At 36.5% G+C, this 24,914-nt stretch overlaps 1 protein-coding gene across 2 annotated transcripts in view; it reads right to left on the reverse strand.

Moving 5' to 3' along the window:
• The window catches only part of cdh2 (cadherin 2, type 1, N-cadherin (neuronal)), a 112,658-nt gene that overhangs the window by 52,181 nt on the left and 35,563 nt on the right, over nt 1-24,914 (reverse strand). Inside the window, exon 1 of one of the 2 annotated variants that reach the window (XM_056480939.1) lies at nt 21,012-21,100. The exons of the other annotated variant lie outside the window; for it this stretch is intronic. The gene's annotated coding sequence lies outside the window, so the exon portion shown is untranslated. Of the gene's footprint in view, nt 1-21,011; nt 21,101-24,914 lie in introns of those variants that run through there. 2 annotated transcript variants of the gene reach the window in all.

Genomic DNA, 24,914 nt, shown 5'->3' on the forward strand with positions numbered 1-24,914 from the left:
TGCTGCAACGATACCTACTTGAAAAAAAGTTGTTCCTTGTGTTTTAAAAGTTTCACTTTACACAACATAGTTTTCAAAATGAGCTGTTACACATCCGCGAAAACAGACAAAATCACTGTATTACATATGTTAGGCCAGTATTTAGCATTGTCACCTGTTATTAAAAGTACCTGTAGAGAAGTGACAATGTGCCGTTGGCAGCTCGGGTACTGGTGTTCATGTAGAATTTGCTATTTGTGTAGGATGTGTCTCTGTTGTTAGTTGTAATGTGAGGTAAATCCACACTTTGCTGATGAAGCATTTGCTATAAGACAATAATTTTCACAGAGTCGCTTTTCGTTTGAGTTTACACAGACACGACAATAACTGTTTTCAGATTTATGCCCAAAAGAATGAAGTCCCAAATGAAGATGAAGCCCAAAAACAAAGTGGTCACATGAGCGAACAGGCATGAAATGCATGAAAAGTTTCAATTTTTTGTTGAAAGCATCAAGGTTTGAACCAAACGCAAACTCCAAATCATTATTACATGGGCATTATTCGACAGGGCTTATAAAGTGAGCGGGATATTTACATATGTTTATCTGCTATAAATGCCCATGTTGTTTTGTGCATTTACTTGAGTTTGTAAAGGTACAGTTCTGACTGTTTGTATTTAATAACAAAATTGTATTACAATTAGTGAAGTTTATTTCTAAACTAATTTTGAGAGGATCATGTGCTTCATTTTCTTTTCGGCTTAGTCCTTTTATTAATCCGGGGTCGCCACAGCGGAATGAACCACCAACTTCTCCAGCACATGTTTCACGCAGCGGATGCCCTTCCAGCCGCAACCCATCTCTGTGAAACATCCACACACACTCATTCACTACAGCCTACCCAATTCACCTGTACTGCATGTCTTTGGACTGTGGGGGAAACCGGAGCACACCCACGCGAACACAAGGAGAACATGCAAACTCCACACAGAAACGGCAACTGACCCAGCCGAGGCTCGAACCAGCAACCTTCTTGCTGTGAGGCGACAGCACTACCTACTGCGCCACTGTGTCGCCCCAAAAAAACTAATGTAAATAAAAAAATTTACATGGTTTTCCAAACTGCGGTATACCTTAAAAACGGTTATCGTCCCATGCATAGGCATGATAATCGTAACGAACCGAACTGTGAGACCAGTGTAGGTTCACGCCTCTACAAATAATCATTAGCTGCAGCCCTACAAGACTCAAAATCATGATCAAAACATAAATCATGTGAACTGAGTCCATCAACACTAATTTTGATAAAACTTGATTTTATTCTTACATTATAGGCACTTGGCGTACAACAGTAAAGCCACAGAAAAACTCAAAGACAAAGGAAGAATTCAGTCAAAAATGACAGGGAAACAGTTCAGTTTAATGAATGCTAACATTGTCTTCTATGATGTGCAAAACAAACACCTCTTAGAAGATGAAGTTCAGTGACCCTTTACGTAACGCACATGCCTGAGGTGTTGTTTCTAGTTCTAGGTCAGGACTACATTACCCATAATGCATCAGGATGGCAGACTGGAGTGTAATGAGATTTGTACAGGCACTGACCAGATAACCAAGCCCGCAGTGGAGGAGTGAGTGTGTGTGTGCGTGAACGCATTGCCAAATTGTCTTTGCGAGTACAGAAAAAAAGCAAATGTCAGAAATAAAGTTACACATGTTTTGGACTTCCACGCATCTTAAAACATCTGCTATTGGAAGGACAAGCTTATTTTGTGTCTGCGAGCAGGAAGAAGTGTGTCAGTGTGAACGGTGACAGCTGGGGAGACGGTGGGATACTGTATTGTGGACAAGGGCGGACTTAGTACTTTGATATGTGTGTGAGTGCCGGGAGGCGAGTGTGTGTGTGTGTGTGTGTTTCAGGATTATCGCCAACTGAGCAGAAGAAAAATAAGCAAGAGATATGTTTCAAAATGCTCAAATTACATAACTATGTGCAGATGTAACATGCAGAAAAACTATCAAACATCCATCCTGGACAAGCAGAAGCTTTGGATTTGTAGTGGCCGTCAGGATTCCTCTGGCTGTGCGGGCACGTTTGCGCCTGGCTAGTTTTCTGTTGACTCAGGAACAATGGTCCCTGCGCAACTGCGCTCAGCCGAATGGGACGAATTAGGCCAGGTTGCCTAGCGCCATGCTGGTCGCCCCTGACAACCCCAAGGCCTCCAGCTTGGGAGCAAAAGGGATGGGTTTTAGCAAAGGGGCGGAATAGAGTTTCATTCGGCCGCATGCTCTCACAAAACACCTCCCCCCTAGGCTCGCAAAACAATGTCGGCCGTGTCAAATCAATCGGCAACGCCCAAGGACATCAATATGGGGCCAATAAATCTCACTAGAGGGAAGCCCACTCTCTCACCTCTCCGGCCATATGGGAAACATTGTAATAACCTATCCGCAATGTTCGGCTAGCACAGATATGCAACTTGAAACATCGCAGCGCATGGGCGGCACCACATTAACCACTGGCATTCGCACAGGTGATAGAGTGTCATGCAAATAAAAAGACGGAAAGGTGATAGTGGGATAAAAGTGGAGCTCAGAAAAAAGGGGAGAGGGAGAACGTAACAAAAGACACAAAAGCTTGTCTCCTTTGAGGAACGTCTGAGTGTAAAAACCGCAAGAGTGTACACTAGTAAACGATGCTTCAAAGGCAAGGGTGAGACAATACAACACAAAGACGGGAATATCAGGATAAGACAAGCAGGGAGAGAGAGAGAGAGAGAGAGAGAGAGAGAGGCGATCAAGGCGGAGGGAGAGACAGAGATGATGTCAGCGCTGAAAGTTTCAGAGATGGCCCCTCAGAGAAAAGCTGTTTTAAAGGGATAGATCTTTCAACATGAATATACAATCCTTGTTTTCTCACACTCGTGCTGTTCTACGCTGTATTTGGGATTTTAGGCAGATGATTGAAGCTTCATACAGTGAAAATACATTTACAATGCCATGCTGCGCTATAAGACATCATAAAACTAATCCATATGACGTGCTATAAAAGACCCAATCTAAAGTCAGCTAGTGCATTAAATAAAATAAAATCACTAATGTTCCCCTTCACTGAAGCTTATCAATCAAATTATGGCCTAAACATATTTATATACAGTTGAAGTCAGAATTATTAACCCCCCTGAATTATTAGCCACAATCTACATTGTAAAAGCGCTATAGAAATAAAAATGAATTGAATTGAATTATTCTAAACAACCACAATTCTAATCTATTTAACTGTAAGGCGAGATTTCCATTCCACTCTGAAAAATGTGTTTGAAATTCTACTAGGGATGTAACAATTCACCTGACTCACGATTTGATACAATTCACGATTCTAATCTCACGATAGGATTTTAAACTAAAGTATTTGAAACAAATTCAAGGTGAAGAGACCTTTCATTTTTTCTTAAATGCTGCACATTTTTTTGCAAAATAATATATTTTCTGCCATAACTAAATAGTTTTTAAAAACTGAATAATAAAACTAAAGAAGACTCATTAATATAAACAAACTAAAACTGTGACTGTGCTGGGATTTTACAATTTAAAAAGAAATATCAGCATATCTCTGTTTTCTGGCATAAGCTGAGGTCTTTGCACACTTACAATGTCTCCTGCTGAAAACACTCTTTCACTGGGGACTGAGATGGCTGGTGTGGAGAGGAAAACCTTTCCTAAACCAGAGAGCAGTGTGTACAGAGGTGGTCAATCCCTCTGATCCAGGCGACTGGCCTCTGGCATAAAAAACTGATTATAAAACGACTAATATATAGTAGGATAGAGACAGGAGTTGAACATGATTATGAAGGGGAATAATTAATATTACTTGTATAATTAATTAGTATGAGTATCAGTATGATACACTTAATAAGAGATCATCTTGAACATTTTTAAATGTTCAATAATAATAAGCAAATTATTATAATATGCATAAACTAATTTGAAAAGGAGAGGGTAAACATAATCTAATAACTGATTCTGTAACAGAACAACTTTCTCTTTCAGTCTGCAAACATCTTTACACTTTGCTATGAAAACACTGATGCACCATGTGATGTACGTAGCACTTGTCGGAGCAAGCGGAGCTGCAAATCATCCGGCTTATTATTAATTGGTAGTAGTTTTTTTTGCATATTGACCTTATTCTTCAATCCAGAAGTGTGCCCGTTTTCGCGATTGTTTTAGAACTTCCAATTCAGTTGCCTATGTGAGAAATGACTAGGAATAATAAACCGCAGAAACTGGTGTTTGCATGATTATACCGACAAAGCAGAATAATATAATAAGAAAATATCAGTAACATCAAGCAGCATAACAAGATTTTTTTAACGTCTAAACATGAATGGAAGTGAATGAGACCGGAAGACTTGAGCCAAAAAGATTCAAACGGCTACACCCGCTCATACACTAAGAGTAATGTGAATAGAAATAGAATAGATAGTTTTTGCTGTGCTGACGGTTTATGTGCATCATATTCGTTGTTCAGTTAGTGTAAGTAAACGTCTTTTGACAGTATGTTGCACACAGTTTGCATTTTGTCTGGCGCACTTCACCGCTGTCATTTCACTCTGCCACCCTACCTCTTGCTCGCTGCTGATGTGCAGGTAAACACAGTGCCCCCTTAGTTCAAAAAATGTATCAAAATTCGTTCAACATTTCAACCAGTTTGAATCGTCACATATTTGAATCGATTTTCAACCGGCTTATGTGATTTTTTACATCCCTAAATTATAGATATTGTAAAAATATTAATGATTTATTTTAACAATATTAATTTTTTTAGAATAATTACAACAATTGAGAAAAACAGCTACCAGCTTCTGATAATTTGTTGTGCTTTTTGATATGTGATCTCATCTCCATCCACTTGCTTGGACATTCACTCTTATTTTTTTGTTTCAAGCACTAACATACACAGCACAGGCCTGAACCCCCTCACCACAGTAAATAAATGGTTTTAGGGTGAACTATTCCTTTAAGCTGAAGAACAGGAGTCACATGAGCCGGTCCAATTATCACCTCCTGCACCCGCTAACTCCTGTGCCAGCTAATGTCTTTTCTCATTAAAAACTAGAGAAATCATTTTTAATCGCCATTCCTGTTGAGTGTGTGTGTGCGTGTGTGTCTGTGTTTAAAAAAAGAAGACCCATATCGGGCACAGCTGCGATCCATTGTCCTGTATTAAGGTCATGCTAGCTTTAACCCCCCCCCCCCCCCCCCCCCCCCCCCCCCGATCCAAATATATCCCTCCGTCTTACGGTAAAACGCAAGAATTCCACTTCACACTCTCTTCTCTCGCTTAGCTGCTGACACACCTAAATCAGTGAGCGAGCTGATAGAAGAAGCAGAGGTGTGAGGAGAAGGGGAACCAGAAGAAAGGGTGTAATAACGATGAGACCAGAGCGTTTCAGGACTGCCGAAACCTGAGCGGAGATGGACACACGCCAGTCCAGCTGTCCCCTCTCTGATGTAGACCATCCTAACTCCTGTAAAAACACACACACACACACACTTCCAGAGAGGGGGGAAAAATGACGCATTTGTCTGAGACATGCCGATCTTGGCTTATCCTGATTGCCGGGGGGTTTTGAGGGCATTGGGTACTTACAGCTGTCAACCAAATCGGTGGGCTCTGATGGCATGATATGACTATATATGCATGCGTATGTGCAAAACGGAAATCCAGTGTTGTTGTCAGATGCCATTAGGATGGGATTAACCCGTCGTTCACCATTATCGAATAAACGCCAGCACTGGTGCACAATTACGCCTATGTCTGTAACCCTTTATGGATAAAGATTAGAAAAACACAAATACCAGGCAGATTAGGGTTGGGGTTGAGTGGGGGCGGGGGTGTGTGGGGGGGATTGGATGGGAGGCGAGACGGAGATGGGGCAACGTTGGAATGTGTGTGTATTTGAAGTGCATTCTTCTCGTCTGCGGTAACCGTCCGAGCCACAAGTCAAGGCAACATAAACACTAATAAAGCATTAAAGGAGCCACTGCCAGGCATTTTGAGCCATCCAACACACACACACACACACACACTGTACGCTTTTGAGTGTGTGTCTCATATCTTTCCTCTGCAGGATGGGAGAAGGAGAGATTTGGCAGAGCATGAAATAGACCATGGCCATAGGAGCGCATCTTTACAACACACACACACACACACACACCACACTCACACACACACGCACACACACACACACCACACACACACACACACACACACACACGCACACACCACGCACACCACACGCACAACACACACACACACACACACACACAGAGGGAGAGGAGCATCGTTCATTCAGTGGGCTGTTTTAGCAGGGTACTGCTTTGTTTATGCGTACAGTGAATCATTGGGATGGTATTGATGACATCATAATTGGCCTTTCCATGCAACTGCGGCACAATAACTGGATTCAGGAATGATTCACAAATTCACATCCACCCTCTAAAATGAACAAGAAAAACATAAAGGACAGTCATTTGTTGTCGTCCTTTTTTTTTTGGTCTGAGCTATCTGGTCTTTTATATCTTGAGCAAAACAACCTATTTTTAATCAAATCAACTAGTCAGTAAACTAGTTAAGCTAGTTAAGTAACTGAAAAATTGTATATTTTCTGTAGATTTTATTTCACAGATATTTGAGACATACTTGTGATAAAAAATTAAAATAAAGACATTATCTTTATACAATCAACAGTACATACTAAACTTACAGCAAAAAAATGAACATCCAAGATTGTACGTGATTAGACATGATTTTAATAAATAAATTATTTTTAAAATAAATATTATTAATACTAGTAGCAGAAATACAGGTAGTTATGTTACAAATACAAATATCTTGCATATGTATATACTATGTAATAACAATAATATTAATAATAATGATAATATGCTCAGTATATACAAATATTTGTTTTTATACATTATTATTATTATTATTATTATTATTATTATTATTATTATATATACAACTAATATTAACAAATATTTATTTTCATTGTAATTTATATAGCATTTTACTATTATTATTATTATTATTATTATTATTATTATTATTATATGTAAAACAAATATTTTAATATATTTTTAACTTCATTTTTAATTACATTATATTATTATTATTATTATATTATTATTATATTATTATTATTATTGTTTATAAACAAATATTTTCATATATGTATTATTTTTTATTTCATTTGTATATAGCATTTGTTATTATTATTATTATTATTATTATTATTATTATTATTAGTATGAAATAAATTATTTTCATTTCATTTTTATACCTTATTATTATTATTATTATTATTATTATATTATTACGTATACAAAGAAATATTGTCATATATTTATTTTCATTTCATTTTTTAGCATAATATTACTACAATAACTATTATTATTATTATTATATTAAGTATAAAAATAAATATTTTCATATATTTATTTTCATTTCATTTTTTATACCTTATTATTATTATTATTATTATTTTATTATTATATTATTATTATTATTATTATTATGATGTATAAAAAGAAATTTGGTCATATATTTATTTTAATATCATTATTATTTAGCATATTATTATTATTATTATAATCATTATTATTATTATTATGATTATTATTTTTATTATCTCATCTATGAACTCTGAATGAACTACTCCTCTCTATTTCCCTAATTGGCTCTCGGACTAGCTGTCCATCTTGACCTGCTCCTACACGTTTTAAGAAACCCAGACTCTGCTCTCTCCATTCCATTCCAGCACTTGGATCTAACCTTCATATCTCTCAATCATACTCTCCCCCAAAAAGCCCCTGCCTGAGCCTGATGATTGAATCCAGACCTCAGTGTAGCTGATCCACCCCCTCACTCTCCCAGCGCTCCAGCACACAGTCACCCAGACCTGCACCCGACCGCAAACTCCAGGAACGCAGAGGTCAGAGCCACTGACCAGTGGATATGTGTGTGTGTGTGTGGGAGAGAGATGGTGAGCAATGGGCTTCTGAACCGCCGGCTCTGTTTAGCAGCCCTCAGCCTACGATGACACATTGAGGCCCACAAAAACACACAAAAACTGCCTTTTATGGTCAGAGCTGCATAAACACACTCAGAAGCAGAGCAAAGGGCCGCGATCAAATCTATTAAAGACCATTCACACTAACAATGATAACCATAAATACGCCAGCAAACCATAACAGTGTTTATTTTAAGCCAGTGCACTGCAGCTTAGAAATATTTGCATGAATTGATAAAGCATATTTTACAATACTATCAAATGGTGAATTTCTCCACAGTGTTGTTTTCTGCATCAGCGCTTTATGTTTCAATGGATTCTGATTGGCTGTTGGGTGTTTTATTATTAATGAACTGGGAAAAAATGTTCGGAAAGTGCTTCTCGTTTTTTTATAAATGTGGTCTGAACTCTGCTGTTGTTATACATTCATTTTAAGAATGATATATTTATAATTATCCTTATAGCTATAAAAATCTGTAATGTTTTCCGTACTTTTTAAAATGATTTCAATAAACAATAATTAAAATAATTATTTTAATACAATTGTTTAATATAATAATGCTGTATTTCTATTTTATATTATGTTATAATAAAAAAAATTAATAACAACTTAAATATATTATATTCTTATTTTATTACATGTAATATTGAAAAGCAAATTTATTTGTAACTATATAGATTTTTTAAGCATTTAAAATGCTAAAAATATCATTTTATTTGTGGTGAGGGCAGTGAATATGTTGTGCAAATCTGCTCTCTGAACAGACGGGGAAAATAAAATAAAATAAAATAAAATAAAATAAAATAAAATAAAATAAAATAATAAATAAAATAAAATAAAATAAAATAAAATAAAATAAAATAAAATAAAATAAAATAATAAATAAAATAAAATAAAATAAAATAAAATAAAATATAAAACAAAATAATTAAAAAAAATTTTTATTAAATTAAATAAAAAATAAATAAAATAATATAAGATAAAAAACAATAATGTAAAATAAAATATGAAATAAAATAAAATAATCAGTGTGAACATTCCTTTAGTCTCACCACGTAACCAAACCGTGATTAGCATACACACCACATAATTACCCATTTCCTGTGGTTAAACACCATTACTGCGTAAATGATGTCTAGAAGGCCTTATGTTCAGCCATCAATAACCCTGCGAGTATAAAAAGTCAAACCGCGCCCATATTTTGCCGTTTTTCTCCTGTGTTTCTGTCTTTGGCTCTCTCCAGCCCTCCCCTGGTCAGCACAGTGGGAAGGAATCCATCATTAGGACAGAAACTAGGGCATCCCGTATGAACTTGCGGAGTGTGCGTTTGAAAGCTTCGCATGAGTGCGTGAGAGAAATAAAGTCATGCGCTAAATTGCAGACAACCGAGTTTTTGGGTCACCTGACCTCTTACAACAAAAAAGACTGAGAGAATGCAATCACAGAGTTGCCATGACACCAAAGCACCCAATAATAATCCTCCAACAGTTTAAAAAGTGGCTTACTCGTGCATGTGAGGGCCAGAGCGACAGGGCAGAAAGACTTGGTGTTGTGTTTGCTTAGTCTTCCAATACCCTCAAGAAGCTCAGTATTAAAAACGGCCCCGGCCCAGTGGGAGAGGGTTTCGGGCCAGTGGGACAGGGCAGTTAACTTGCTCTTTGTGGTCCACTGTTGCACTGTCACTACATATTATGTTTGTTAATCAGGCGCTGTTATGGCTTGCTCATATTTTGTGATGTAATTAAACATGATTGCTGAAATCTGCTGATTTAAATATGTTACAAAAGTATTACTTTTTAACAGAGTTGAACTACACTGTACAAAAAAAAAAAATCCGTAATTTTAAGTGTTATTTCACCAGCTGGGTGCTGAAAAAAAACATAAAATAACGGCTGTAAAATTCCAAAAATGTACTATAAAATAACAGACGTTACAATTACAGAAATTAACCAGAAATTTAAATTTAAGGATATTTCTGTAATTTAATGTCCGTTGGTTTTACGGTAAATTTCAGTAATTTAATGATCGTTATTTTATTTTATTTTTTTCTGGCATGCCAGCCGCCGAAAAAAAAAAAAAAAAAACTTGGATTTTTTTTTTATAGTGTACACTAAAAAATATATATTTTGCTGCTTGTTTAAAATACTTATTTGAAATGAGCAGAAACAACACAACATTCTTGAAATTTTTCTGGGACAACAAATTGTTTTATGTTCAATCCACTTACATTTGCTAAAGATTACTTAATTAATTTATGTTGGTACAAGTTTTTATTGATTAAGTTCACTTAATTGTCCTTACAAACTTAAGTGAATTGAACATAAAACAATTTTGGTTGTCCAAAAAAATCACTGAAGAATTGTGTTGATTTCAGCAAAATCATTTTTGAGTGTAGGTTAGAAATATAAATCAGAAAAGATTTGTGTTTTAATTATTGAATTACTATTGTAAATATAAAATAGTTCTATCTAGTCACTCAAAAACATCTAAGTGCTTGTTCAATCTACTTAATTTTTATGAGCTGAAATTCACACATTCGTTGAGTATATTTTTGTGGGATACACTTGATTGTTTTATGTTCAATTAACTTAAATTAAACAGTTAAGTTAACATAATTGATTTGTGTGAGGACAACATAAAGGAATTGTGTGGAACCCAGCATTTTCTTACTTTTAAGTATAATTTAGCGTGAACAGTAATATTAGCTATTTTTGAAATATTTCGTTTATGGCATTGTTTTTCATACGTATTTGTTCTTAATTAAAATGATTCTTACAAATACTTATTTTTATTTAATATTTTGTATTCCTATTTTATTTTATAGGTAATGTTAAATTTTTTCATAATTAATTCTGGCAAATTGTAAATATAATGATTAACAATAATAATAATAATAATAATAATTAATATTTTATAATAATTAACATTAATAATAATTTTTTTTTTATATTTTATTAAACATATAATTATACATTATATAAACATGTAATAAAACTGTCATATTTCATATTTTCTATACTATATTTGATGTTCATGATTTACTTTGTATTATTATTTGTAGAATATTTTTATAGATCTTTATTGCATTTAAAAACTATGCTTAAAATAGATGTCATATTTGTTGTGGGGCCAGTAGAAATGTTGCCACGATGAGTGCAAATCTGCTATACTCATACGACTGGTCCAAAATAAAAATAAAATATGAATAAAAATGAAAAACATCCTAATAAAATAAATAAATATAAATCTTACAAAAATAAATCATTATTGTTGATCCCTGTTTAAATACATTTAATTAAAATCTTAATAAAATAAACAGATAAATATAATAAAATTCTAGCAACAACAACAAATCCTTATTATTGACCCCTGCTTAAAAAATACAAAATAAAATCTTAATAAAATAAATAGATAAATATAATAAAATTATTACAACAACAAATTCTTATTGTTGATCCCTGCTTAAATAAATACAAATTAAAACCTTAATAAAATAAATAGATAGATATAATAAAATTATTACAACAACAAATCCGTATTGTTGATCCCTGCTTAATCTTGCCAAAACTATAATCCGCCTCCATACGCAGCCAATGATAACCATCACAAACAGCTTGAGTCTTGTCTGATGTCATTCTTTACTCTTTCAGAAACACAGCTTATGCACTTCTCTAAAAATACCCCAACAGAGGGGCTGATGTCACATTGGACAACTTCCACAGCACCAAAGCATCACACCAGCTGACTAAAGAAACACTCCAGTTTAGCGCAACCTTAACAGGTGCACATACACACTCATACCCTAATGAGAAAGACCACCCCAGTGTGCATTCAACTGTAACGCTCAAAAGTCTATTCCCAGGTTCACTGGCCAAAGATTAATCCTTTCTTTCTTCTCTTGCTCTTTCTTTTCTCACATGCATCAGTCTTCTCGCATATGCATGATCTGATCAATACTCTTAGGCTCTTTGTTTTGCCAGATCGATTTAGGGTAATGATGTCTATGTGTGCCAAATCCTACCAGCACTGAGAGAGATTGTCAAGCGAAGAGGTTTGACCGCATGCGGATCAGAGGTTGAGGCTTTAGAGAGGTCACATTTTCCTCTCATCCGGGTCTGCTTTACCTCTTTAACACAGACCAGTGTCCACCCGGACTTTAATTAAGCTCATCCGCCCTCCTGTTGCATGAATCTCATTCCTTCAGTAGGCTAATAAAGCCATAATACAGCCGTGGATCAAACTTCTTCCTAGAGATGCGCTGATGTATCTTCTGCCAATATTTCTTGGCAGATTTTTTGATCAATCTGTGTATTCGCTGTGCATGAAAAAGGCTGATTTGACAAGCCGATAGTTTGTTAATTATCTGCATGAAGGATCTGAATTGTAGAATATAATGCTTTTCTCTGGGTGAAATATTGGCAAAAAAAAGAAAAACAGGTAATGAAGTATACTTTGACTGAATATAATATATAATATAATATAATATAATATAATATAATATAATATAATATAATATAATATAATTAATGCTAGTCTGTTAAATGGGTCCAATCCTTGTTTAATGTAAATTAATTAATGATGCAGCTATTCAACTACATATTATATTACATGTTTTCAACTTTGCTAATTAATAACTTGAACAAAACAGTGATTTATTTTAATTCCAAAAATCTATCAATCAATCAATCAATCAATCAATCAATCAATCAATCAATCATCAATGCATCATCTAGGCCTATCACACTTATTGTGCTGAAGATTATTTATTAAACAGATCATTTCAATTGACTTCTGTTTTGTTTAATAATATAATATAATATAATAATATAATATAATAATATAATATAATATAATATAATAAATATAATATAATATAATATAATATTGCATTAAATGATACAATCCCTGTTTAAATTATTTAATGAAGCAGCTCTTCAACTATTGCATGTTTTTATTTTTTCTAATTAATAACTTGCAATAAAACAGGGATTTATTTTAATTCCAAAAGTTTAAAAAGTAAACCAATGAAAAAATATTAATATTGACATTTGTCAACAATTAAATACATAAATGCACCATCTAGGCCTATCACACCAATAAATTTTGTTGAAGATTATTTGCTAAACAGATCATTTCAATTGAATTCTGTTTTGTTAAATAAAAAAACGAAATATAATGTAAATGTTTAATGTAAATTATTTATTGAAGCAGCTCTTCAACTACATAATGTATTGCATGTTTGTAACTTTGCTGATTAATAACTTGAACAAAACATTGATTTATTTTAATTAAAAAGGTTTAAAAAGTAAGCCAATGAAAAATATTCATATTAAAATTTGTTAATCCCTATCACACTTTTGAATTTTGTGTTGAATATTACTTATCAAACAGATAATTTCAGTTAATTCTGTTTTGTTCATGTAGTGTCATATATTAACATCTGTCAATAGTTATATTTGTTAACATCAGCTATTGCACGGTTAATGTAATATTGAATTAACATAAAAACACACACAATTCGATTTTTACAAACCAACTCTAAGAATTGAACACTGAATATTTTAAAGAGTGTTAACAAACAGGACCTCATTGTAAACTGTTCTACTAACAACTAAACTTCTTCTACTAACAACACTGCGCCCCCGTGACTTTTTCCGAACTATTTCCCTTTGTCATCCATGGGAAAACAAAAGTCCCACATGTTTTGCAATGACAAGCTGGTGAGTAAATGTTTTCATTTCGCATTTTTTCTCTGAACTATCCCTTTAAACAAAGCTCAAAAGTGCAGTCGTTGGCCATGTGATCTTTAAAAACTCTGACAGCGGAGGCCAAGCGGGGCAACTCTTGCTGCCACTCCAGCAAACAGGCGAATTAGGACCCAACTGCACTCAGTGACTTAAATTCCGATGGAGAGCTGAAACAGAGAACAATCCGCTCCCGAAAAGCATCCTCTCACCCGGGGGCTTCATTCGCTTGTTTTTTTGGCTAATTAAAAATGTCAGCTCATTATCACATGTATACGAACACAACAAAGAATTGGGTGCCTGAACAAATAAGACAATAGCATGCTTGGTAATCTTTAGACAGCTCATTAGGTACTTCATAATAAAATTAAAAACACTGAAGGGACAAAAGCACCAGGAGTGACCACAACTCCCCCACAAAAAAAAAATAATTCTGTGCTTTTTCACTCGCTCTGTGGATTCCAGTAACCGTTGTTTAATTCCACCTCAGTCGGCCCATTGAAGGCCAGTGAACCGCATGCTGATGACTTCACAGCCACGGTCTGATTGGTCCGTTTTGGTGACCAACAGCCCCCACATGGGCCAGACAAAAAAGCCACTCTGTCTCTGTCAGTCCCCCCTCCCCTCTTGCTGTTGACTCATTATTGTTTTCGCACTCCTTTCTTTGACTTGCACACAAAAACAGGCCGAGCTGAAGTTGTGTTTCGCTCGCTCTGATCGGAAGTGATGAAAAAACAAACAGCGCCGATGCGGTAATCATGCACCTTTCACCCGCTGCATCTTCCTCTGATCATTGGCTTTGGCCTGTTTTTAAAAAAAACAAGATCAAAGGAACACTAGGAGGACACGTGGAAATTCGTCAAGTGCACATACTTTAGTGGTTAAAAGAGGCTTGAGTAAGGTATTTCATGGGGGAAAAATAAAAAAAAGTTACAAAATGACTCCTCTAGTAAAACAAGTTTGCCTTAAAACTTCAAAGCGGTATCTCGGTTCAGAGAGATGAGAGAATTATAGGAGGAAGAGAAAAACAGATGAAAGCTGGAGAAGAGACTTAGGAGACCTAAAGGGGGGAAAATAATGGTTTACTGACATCTAGGGCTAGGCGATAAATAATGAATATTCATGGTATTATGTGAGTTTGTTTGCAATATAAAAACTAAGCAACATACACATTTTATTTTATGTTATGATTTTAAAACGTTTTTCGTTTGAATGCTTAAAAAAGTGAGATTTTTATTTTCATTTGCTAATTTGAACATTTCAGAAACGTTAGCATCCTTTATGAATTCACAAATCAGTTCAAATTGTCTATTTTATTGAATCAATTTATTGATTCAGTTATCATTTGATTTGATTCATTGACTAATATGAAATTTCAGAAATTGAAATATGAAATCAGATTAATCAGAAATGTATGTTAGATCATTTATGTATGTGCAGTATGTGTGTTCTGCTTTATGAGGTTTACAATGATTTACAATGACACAGTTTTGTTATAACAGTGTGACCAAGGTATTACACTTTTAAGGTGGTTTATGTCCTCGTAATTTAATGCGCTTAAAATTCACACTTAATGGGGTCTTTTGACATTCAATTTTTGCCACAGGTTTCCTATGAGGGTTGGGTTAAGGTGTAAGGTGTACAGGAATTAATGGAATTAAATACATTATGCCTTACGAAAGTAGAAATGTACAGACAAAAACAAACTGCTAAACGAACTTAGACTTGTCATGGCATCTATGTATTGCTGCTCTCTGGTGATTTGAAGTGCTGCTTTTTCCTCATTTGTAAATTGCTTTGGATAAAAGCATTTGCTAAATAAATATATGTATTAAATACATTTATATGTATCTGGCTAAGTGAACTAAAGTAAAACAAAAACATTTCAATTTATTGTTATAAAGATTGCTTATTAATCAGTATATCTGAATACACTGAAAATAAAAAGGATCATGTGATACTGACAACTGGAGTAAGGAAGACAATCTTGGTTCAAAGTAGTTTATGTTAAATGATTATGATAAGCAGGTCAACTAACAGCTGACAGGAGAGGTTTCAGGAACTTTTACAATTGTACAGTTGAGGACAATGTTCCCCATACTGTATTAATCTTATTCTTCGTGTACAAGTGGGCACAGTCATTTGAATCTTTTTGGCTCGAGACTTCCGGTCTTATTCACTTCCATTCATTTTTACATGCTAAAAACAGCTTGTTGCGCTGCTTGATGATGCAAACTGATATTTTCTTATTATATTATTCTACTTTGTCTGTATAATCATACAAACACTTGTTTGTAGAACAAGTAGTTTGACCGTTTTCTGCGGTTTATTATTCGTAGTCATTTCTCCCATGGGAAACTGAATTGGAAGTTCTAAAACAATCGCGAAAACCAGTGCACTTCCCCATTATAGAATAAGGTCAATACTCCTATTTTTTTCCCACCACAGCTTTTATTGACTGACCATCTTGTCTCATTTGTAAGGGTGAGAGCCTGCCAGAATAAAACAATCATTCATTGTTTTGCTTCATTATTTTCATCAAGACTAAAAGAATAATTGAATATCCTTGTACAGGTGCAGGATCAGCTGATATGGGCCAAAAAGTGTAACTCTTGGAGACCTGAATAATTGTGCAGGCTGTTCTACAAACATATTCTCATGGAAAGAGCAGTAATATCACTTCATATGACCAAAATGATGCTAGAATACACTGCAAATATATGTTGTTATTGATTTAGATTTTTGATTTTGGAAAAGTTTGAAAAAGTGACATTTTTAATAGTTTGATCAATATTCACAATATAAATATAATATACACAATATAGATAGTTTGTAAATCATTTCACAAATGACAATAAACTGTACCTATTCTTAATTCTCTATATATTATTTCTTTTAAATTATATTGTTTAAAACTACTAAAATGTCAGTAGAAGTCATTCTATTAAACTGCAAACAAAATCAAAAGTTGACAGATCCATAACTGTAAATAAATTGAAAACACCCGTAAATCACTAAATACTGAACCTGTTATTACTTTACTCATTCATTTATTCATTTTCTTTTCGGCTTAGTCCCCTTATTAATCAGGGGTCACCACAGCGGAATGAACCGCCAACTTGTCCAGCTATGTTTTACGCAGCGGATGCCCTTCCAGCCGCAACCCATCACTAGGAAACATCTATACACACTCATTCACACACGTACACTACGGTCACTACGGTTTAGCTTACCTAATTCACCTTTGGACTGTGGGGGCAACCGGAGCACCCGGAGGAAACCCACATGTAAACACCACACAGAAATGCCAACTGACCCAGCCGAGGCTCGAACCAGCGACCTTCTTGCTATGAGGCGATTGTGCTACCCATTGAGCCACCATGGCGCCCATAATGTTGCATATGTTCAAGTGAAATAAAAGTGGCTTGTTATCAGAAAACTTAGATATAACTGGTTTCATTTACAGTAGATTGAGTTCAATTTAAAATGAATTAAAAGGTTTTTAATGACGTGTTCCAGCCTCATAGGAAGGGAAGTAAAATCACTTCACATGACCAGAATTACACTAGTAATTACTTCTTATTAATGCTTTAAAAGTACTGCACTCAAAAAAAAAATTTTAACTTGTTGAAACTACTTAATTAAAATTAGCTGAAACAACACAATTCTTGAGATTTCATTGGGACAACCTAGTTTTTTTTATGTTCAATCCACATAAATTTGTTAAAAGTGTTAAGGTAACTTAATCAATTTGTGTTGGGACTGCATTTTTTTGCAGTGTACTAAACATGCAGTGTGCCAGTAACATGCAAATAGTTCCCTAATCAAAATGCTTCCCTTTTACTCATTCTTATTAAACAACTGCTTTTGTGGCATCTAAATGTTTATCAAAACCCCGTTTACAGGAAAGGAAGTTCAGGGCAGCAAAGCCTGCATAAGCACATTCTTGGGTTGGAATCAGCGAGTGAGTTCAGTGAGACAGCACTAACTGTACATTCCTCTGTCCCACTTAAAAAGAAAAGGAGGGTCTGAGGGGGGAGAGAAAGTGAAAAAGAGGCTGCAGGGGAGAAGAGAAAGTCTTCATCCCTAAGTCATTTGCCTAAAAAGGATGTGATGAATGAATGTCAGGGACACAAAACATCCACCTCATGTTTAACAAGAGACTCCCCCTGTGCTCGGTCAGGAGGGGGGGAGATGGAGAAGGAGTGAAGGGGAGGGAGGATGATGGGAAGCGAATTTTTGTGTCTGTTGGCAGGAAAAAAAAGCACAGCGTTCACATTGACTTGGTAACCGTACAGGCCGGAATGGTAATGAAACGAGAGCTGCTTTTGTGTCCGTGTGGCCAGTGCGACACAGCTCACCTTTCTACTGAAAAGGACACAGGAAGTGAATCAGTAAGTCCACCGTGAGATCAAATGACTATTCTTTGTGAGCGTGATACAACTCGGCTATCAGCAGCTCCTGACTCACACACTCACAAACAACTCACACACTCGGGAAAATTCCTATCAGGGTGTGATATGTCGACTCTCTGTGTGAAATTTAAAGCAAGTGTTATCACTTTTATTTTAATTGTCACAGGTCTGTGTGTGTGTGCATGTCCTACAGTTTGCAAATAGACCTCAAGAGGTTTAAAGCTACAGCTTGCGACCGTCTGTTCGTATTCCACCGCTTTGCTTTCAGGGTAGCTCATGAATAAGTCAATGACATGGAAATGTAAAAATAATATGTCGCTTACTAGACGCTGAGTAACAAATTAGTTAAAAAAGCAACTCCTTGGCTCTTTGGGACAAAAAATTGTGATGCACAAAAAATTCTATTTACAGGCTAAAATATTCTGACAAATAAAAGCATTGCTGGTTGAGTAATGGCACTCTGAGGGCGTGTTTGGACTGATTTTCTATTTTTTTAGCAATTCATTTTTTTGGTCATGACGATACCAAACATAAAGTAGCATCTTTTCTTTTGTAGGTATGCTTTCGCTGTTTAAACATAACCTCAATGCCTATTTCACACAAATAATGTGGATAAAATACAACAAATCAAGAATGTTAAATTGACTCGATCATCATAAGTGCATTTACTATGCAATTAGCATAAGTTTACTTAACTATTGTTACTTAAATGCAACCTAACTTAGTTATGTGGAACCCACTAACATAATAAAGTAACATAATTTTTGAGAGAGTGCCGAATAACTAGTCAAGTGTCAGGTTTTCTGTCTCAGTTCAAAGTAATTTAAGGCAGATTGAGTTACCACTACTCTTTGTTGTCTAGTAACCAAGACAAGTAAACATTTACCAACACAAAGAAAAGTTAGCTGCTGTATTTACTTTGAAGTTGGTGAACTAATTTGCTTCTTAAATTCGAGGCAATGAGTTTCCATGCGTTTGTCTAGAAATATGAACAAGCAGGCTAGTTGAGAATACTGCTTTGCTATAAGTAAGGTGTACTAAGCATAACTACAATTTGTAAGTTAACTGAACTCGTCACATTGAGTAATCAGCACTCGTGTTGTTTAGTAATCAATACAAGTAAACAAGTTACCTACACAAAGTAATAGTATTAGTTACTCAAAGTTTGTGAACTGATTAGCTTCATAAATTCGAGGCAATCAGTTTCCACATGTTTTGTAAGTAAAGTTAACTTGTAGTGTAAACATTTTTGTTGTGTAGATTACCGATAGTTACTGATGATTGTTGTGACGATAACCATTTTCAAAATATACCATGTATTGGAAAATCAAGGTTTTAAAACCGCCAAAATGTTCTGCTATACCGTTCCTAAGATATAAGTAAGATTTTTTATTTATCATGTTTAATATTTTATTTTAGCTTTTTAGGACAACAGTCTCTGCAGCAATAAAGTTATCTAAAGATGCCCTTTTAAATTGTAAATAAATCTGTGTTTTTGAAACTAATGAAGGCAGCAGAGGTCAATGATTAATTTGAATTACTTAGCCTGACATGTTTAATGTTCCAACATACTTTAAATATTTCTCAAAATAAAATATATTCTGTTTTTTTTACCCAGACATTTAAAAAGAACATCTTTTAGAGCAGTAATCATAATACCGTGAAACTGTGATGTTTAGATCTAAGGTTATCATACCGTGAGAATCTTATACTGACCCATGCCTAGTGTAGATGTACTTCATAAGACCAAAAATGATGGTAGAATAGATATGAAATGTATGTAATAAATTCCTTTATTAATCAGTGGTCGCCACAGAAGAATGAACCGCCAACTTATCCAGCATATGTTTTACGGAGCGAATACCTTTCCAGCCGCAACCCAACACTCGGAAACACCCATACACGCTTGCATTCACAAACATACACTATGGTCGATTTAGCTCACCAAATTCACCAATACCGCATGTTTTTGGACTTTGGGGGAAACCAGAGCTCGAGTTAAAATGTTTATATATTTAGATTCTGTTTTTGATATCAATTAAAGTAAAAATTGTTTTCTTACAAATAATTCTGGTTCATCAATTATAAAGTTTAAAGGCTTAACGATCAAATTCAATTGTTTTGGTAATTCATTTAGTATTTTTTTCTATAATTTATTTCGATGCATTCCTAAATTTGCTATAAAATATCTTGACTGAATCATGAGCCATGGCCTGCTGGTTTATTTTTGTTAATCTACTGGAAATGTAAAACAAGTCGTTATGCCCTTTTTATGGCACCATAATTAAACGTGACGCTGGGATGTTATAAGGCCTCCCAAGTTTACAACCGCAGCACAAATGTGGCCCCTGCCGGATTGACTGAACGTATTGAGATGGCTGACTGGGATGTGTGCCATCGACTAACTGTATGGATATGGGCTGGTCTAATCAATGCTATCGATCACAACAGGGATTCATCCACAGTGGGGGGAGGGCGATTCCAGCACCCAGATACTTCACACTGTGAAGCTTTAAAGCACATTCCACCAAAACACAGAGCTGTTCTCCTCCTCCTGCTCCTTTCTTTCTCTCGCACAGATATCACCCTCTATAAACACCCCCTACTAAAGCAACCCTAACACTTAACCCCCTTCCCCCTCTCGTTCTTTCACATACAAGCATAAAGCCCACCCTTCCCCATCTCTCTTTCTCTTCACACTGGAAACCCAAGCCTGGTGAGGGAGCGCTTTGCCTCACCGCTTGAATTGGTTCGTTTACTCTAAGTATGCATGTAAAGAAAACGTCTTTGTTTACCTTTGAGCAGAACTTGTCCCTCGGATGATGACGTCGGCGGTCATGACGTTGTTACTCGTTCTCGGTGAAACCAGGCGGACATGGCATCGCCCCAGTGCCCTGGACCGCCACCTGCCAAAAAACACAAAAGCACCAGACACATTAATCCTCCCGATTAATGGTGATTAATACACATCGCCCCTCAGCGCTGGGCCAACCTACACCACGGCAAGAGCCAAATATTCACGAATCCCCAAGAGGAATCGATGGACATAACGATCACGCTCTTTCACCATAAACAGAGGAAATGAGCAGAACTCAGCTCAAGAAAAGCACCGTGATGAGCCTTCCAGAGCCGCCAAGTCCATGATCACACTCGAAATGAACTCTTTGAATTAGCTATGCTATTGTATTTTTCAACGATTACTCGCTAATTTGCAGCAGATCGGCGAGAATTAAATAAGGTTCATTGCATGACGATTTGCTGGCTTGCTTCTGAATTATTCTTCCTTCAAGGATGGTGAGGGGTTTCTATCTCTGACCCCTCCCCCTCCAGCACTGGGGCATCTGTATTTTGAGGGTGGGTGGTAATTAGACTGATGAGGTCCGGAGGGCGAGACGTTAGAAAAGCAGAGCTGACCAGGCTACACATACTCTGCCTTCAATGGCATGGTCTGGTGGAGCACTTATCACGTAAAACACAAACACACACTCCTGCAGCTGGCGTACCCCTCCCGGCGACTAGTCACAAACCTTCTTTTATGGCTTTACGTTTAAAACAGGCATGCACACCTAGCATTTGACACTCAGAACAAAGCCGTATTCATTCCTGGCTTGTCTTATTAGAAAATAACACGAGCAGCGTTGAGTCTTTCTATTTTAATAGCATCATATTAGAGCAGGCAAATAGGTGAATTTGGCTTTTAAGGATGCTTGAGAAGAGCAAGGTGATGTCCAACGTGAAGCAGCCTCTTTGTGTTGGAATAAGATCAGAGGCTTGGAGAAGACCGGCTTGGCTGTGTTTGTTATATGGCCCATAGTCTATTATCAACATGTTAATACTTGTTAGCTCGGTGGATGCTGGACTTATGCCCCAACACAACGAGCAATTCAAACATTTGCTTTTGTGCTAACAAAGATCCATCAACCGTGAGCTCAGTGATCAGTTTTTTCTGGTTCTGATGTCGTCCATCCCCAACTGCCTTGCTGATGATATATCTGCCAGAACGCCTATATAAAGCTACACTACAGGGGTGTGTTTTGAAAATCTGACTTTAAACTGTCCTTCAGCAATTGCTTAGCAATATGCTGCCTCTGCACATCCAACACAGAGCGAATGATTCTAGATGGAGCTGCACCAGCGGCCCTGCTGACATGAAGAATCAGAGGCAGAAAGAGGGCAGCAGATGCTGTAAAGCCAGTGGTGACCGTATAACCACAGTGTCACTCACTGTGGCTTTATAGTGTCTGATATTATTTACAATGATATCTGAGTACATAATTCAATATATTAAGCATCTTTAAAAGAAGGTTGCTTCAAAAAATTGTGATAAAACAAAGTGATTCTTTTAGATGATCAAAAATTTACATCTCATAACATGGTTTTCTGACATCCCTGGAAAGATATTCTTCATGCTTTAAACAAGAGAATCTGATGGATTCCACAGCACAGACCACTCAAAATGATCATTCTTATGCAAGAAACCCTTTTATTAATCACTTGGTATTTTATTAATGATTATACTATTATATAGCGTACTTTAATCCTTTTTTGTATGTTTTCTCTATTATATATATTAGTACTTAAAATGCTTGATTATCAACAGCAATTCTATTTTATTCATTTTTTATTCATCTAATAACTTATTAAATGAACTTTAGTTCATTTATTTATTTTACCTATTAAGTGTGAACCCTTCTTCACTTCCATGCTGACGAGTTCAGTTTCTTGCACTGATGGTGTCATCTCTTGAAAATGGCTATAACAAGGGATTTTTATATAATCAGACTCTAAGTACATTAAAACAGCATTCAATCAATTTCTAAACATACTTCCAGTTAAGTCGGATTTAACAAGCTCGTTAACTTATCGGACGATTCTGGTTCAATAAATCAGTGAACTGTTGGCGTGAGACAATTCATCCATTTCGCTCAAACCGGATCAAAAAGATCACTGGAAAGACTCGCCTCAAAAGAACGACTCGTTCACCAACATTAGGCTGTGCATAATTGCTTTCAAAACAGCAAACGTTTTGTTGAACATGTGGAAATGCATGAAATAGCCGTATAATGCGACAATGGATGTTACATTTTTTAAATCCTGCTGCAATAAGACATTTACGAGGTCACACACTGCAACTCCTACTTGCAGACCACAAATACAATACAAACATTCAAAGCCCGTCCAAATGGCCGATGGCCAATGTTAACTTTAGTGCCATGCAAATTTTAAACATTGGTTCCGTCATAACAACAATTTCTCGCAATCTCTCATCTGAGGCTGATGGAAACATGGCATGACTGCTCCCTGCGTTCAGCTGTTAAATCTGCCGGACTCTGCATTTTCAGCAATTTAGAGAGCAGCAGACCCCAAAAATCCTGACAGCCACGATTCATTTCTCCGCTCGCTGATTCGGGGTCAGAGTTGATTTGTCATATTTGGGTTACGCGCACAGAGCCGCTGCTGCCCGCCGTGAGATTTCAGCATTTGCACATCTAAAAGAGTCGGAGTCAGCGGAAAGGACACTCGCTCGCTGGCCACCCCAATGAGCTCTCATACTGATTATTGTTACATTTGTTTCATCAGTTGGAAGGGACCATGTGTGACCTAATCACCTCCCCGAGGCAACTTTTGTCCATCTCGTGCCAAAAGAAGCGAGAGCGCATTTGAAACCCGCATTCATCTGCGACTGGCTCCGGTTCAGCACGGGACGGTTTAAACGGGGCTGATGGTTGCAATTTCCAACGGCTCCACAACATCAAAATCCACCGCACAGAGAGTCTAAACCCTCTGGCGAATAAGAGTAAGAAAGTAAGACTCTCCAGAATTGCACACGAGCAAATTAGATGCGACATGAAGTTCTTTAACCCTTCGAGACGAACTGAAAAACCGACAGGACCGAATTTGATCGCCCTATTTTAATATTCTGCCTATAGGCACAAAAGCATCGTTTGTATCTTGACTAATAAACGCACACTGGGAATTGTTCGACAGTTTACAGAGGTCAGAGTACATAAAACAGCAAATACAGACAAGCCAAACCCCAAACATAAAGCAGCGGCGCATCGCTGCTCGGACCTTCGTTTTACCTGCAGAGCGGCGAGAAGCCCCAGAATCACGCCTCCGGAACGGTACAATCGTTTAAATTCCGTCCTGTATAAAGAAACCGATAGAGTTGGACCGTTTTCCGCTAGGTTATAATGTTCCGTACGGTAGCGGCCGGCATGTAGCGGACAGAATCGTTCCTCCGTCTCTCTCTGGCACTGATCCGTGCTGCGGTTCTGGTCTGGTACTGACGCTCTGCTCGCTTCTCGCTGTTCAGGGCAGCGCCACGCTCTCAACGGCGCCCTCTAGCCGCGCCCGCTGGGTACTGCGCTCAAGAAGGGGGCTCCTTTCCTTATGTCACCCCCTTTCAGCCTCCGGAAGTCAGAGCGAAGAAGACACGACTCCGCTCTTCACTACAACAAAAGGAAGATCTTCTTTCTTTAACCCCACCCTGCCCCCGTAATGCCCACTAATCGGCAAGAGGGACTGAGAATTCCAGGATTTAAAGTGCAGGTCTCATGCTGGTGAGCTGCTTTGAAATTCAGATGCTGTGCTAGTAGTACTGAAAACTTGTTAACGAGCTCATGTAAGGGATAATATGCAGTCAGTGGGTCGTCATTGCAGAATACATTCAGACGATTTGGACTTAGGCCCAAATA

The sequence above is a fragment of the Danio aesculapii genome, chromosome 20, assembly GCF_903798145.1.
Source record: "Danio aesculapii chromosome 20, fDanAes4.1, whole genome shotgun sequence".
Taxonomy (NCBI): domain Eukaryota; kingdom Metazoa; phylum Chordata; class Actinopteri; order Cypriniformes; family Danionidae; genus Danio; species Danio aesculapii.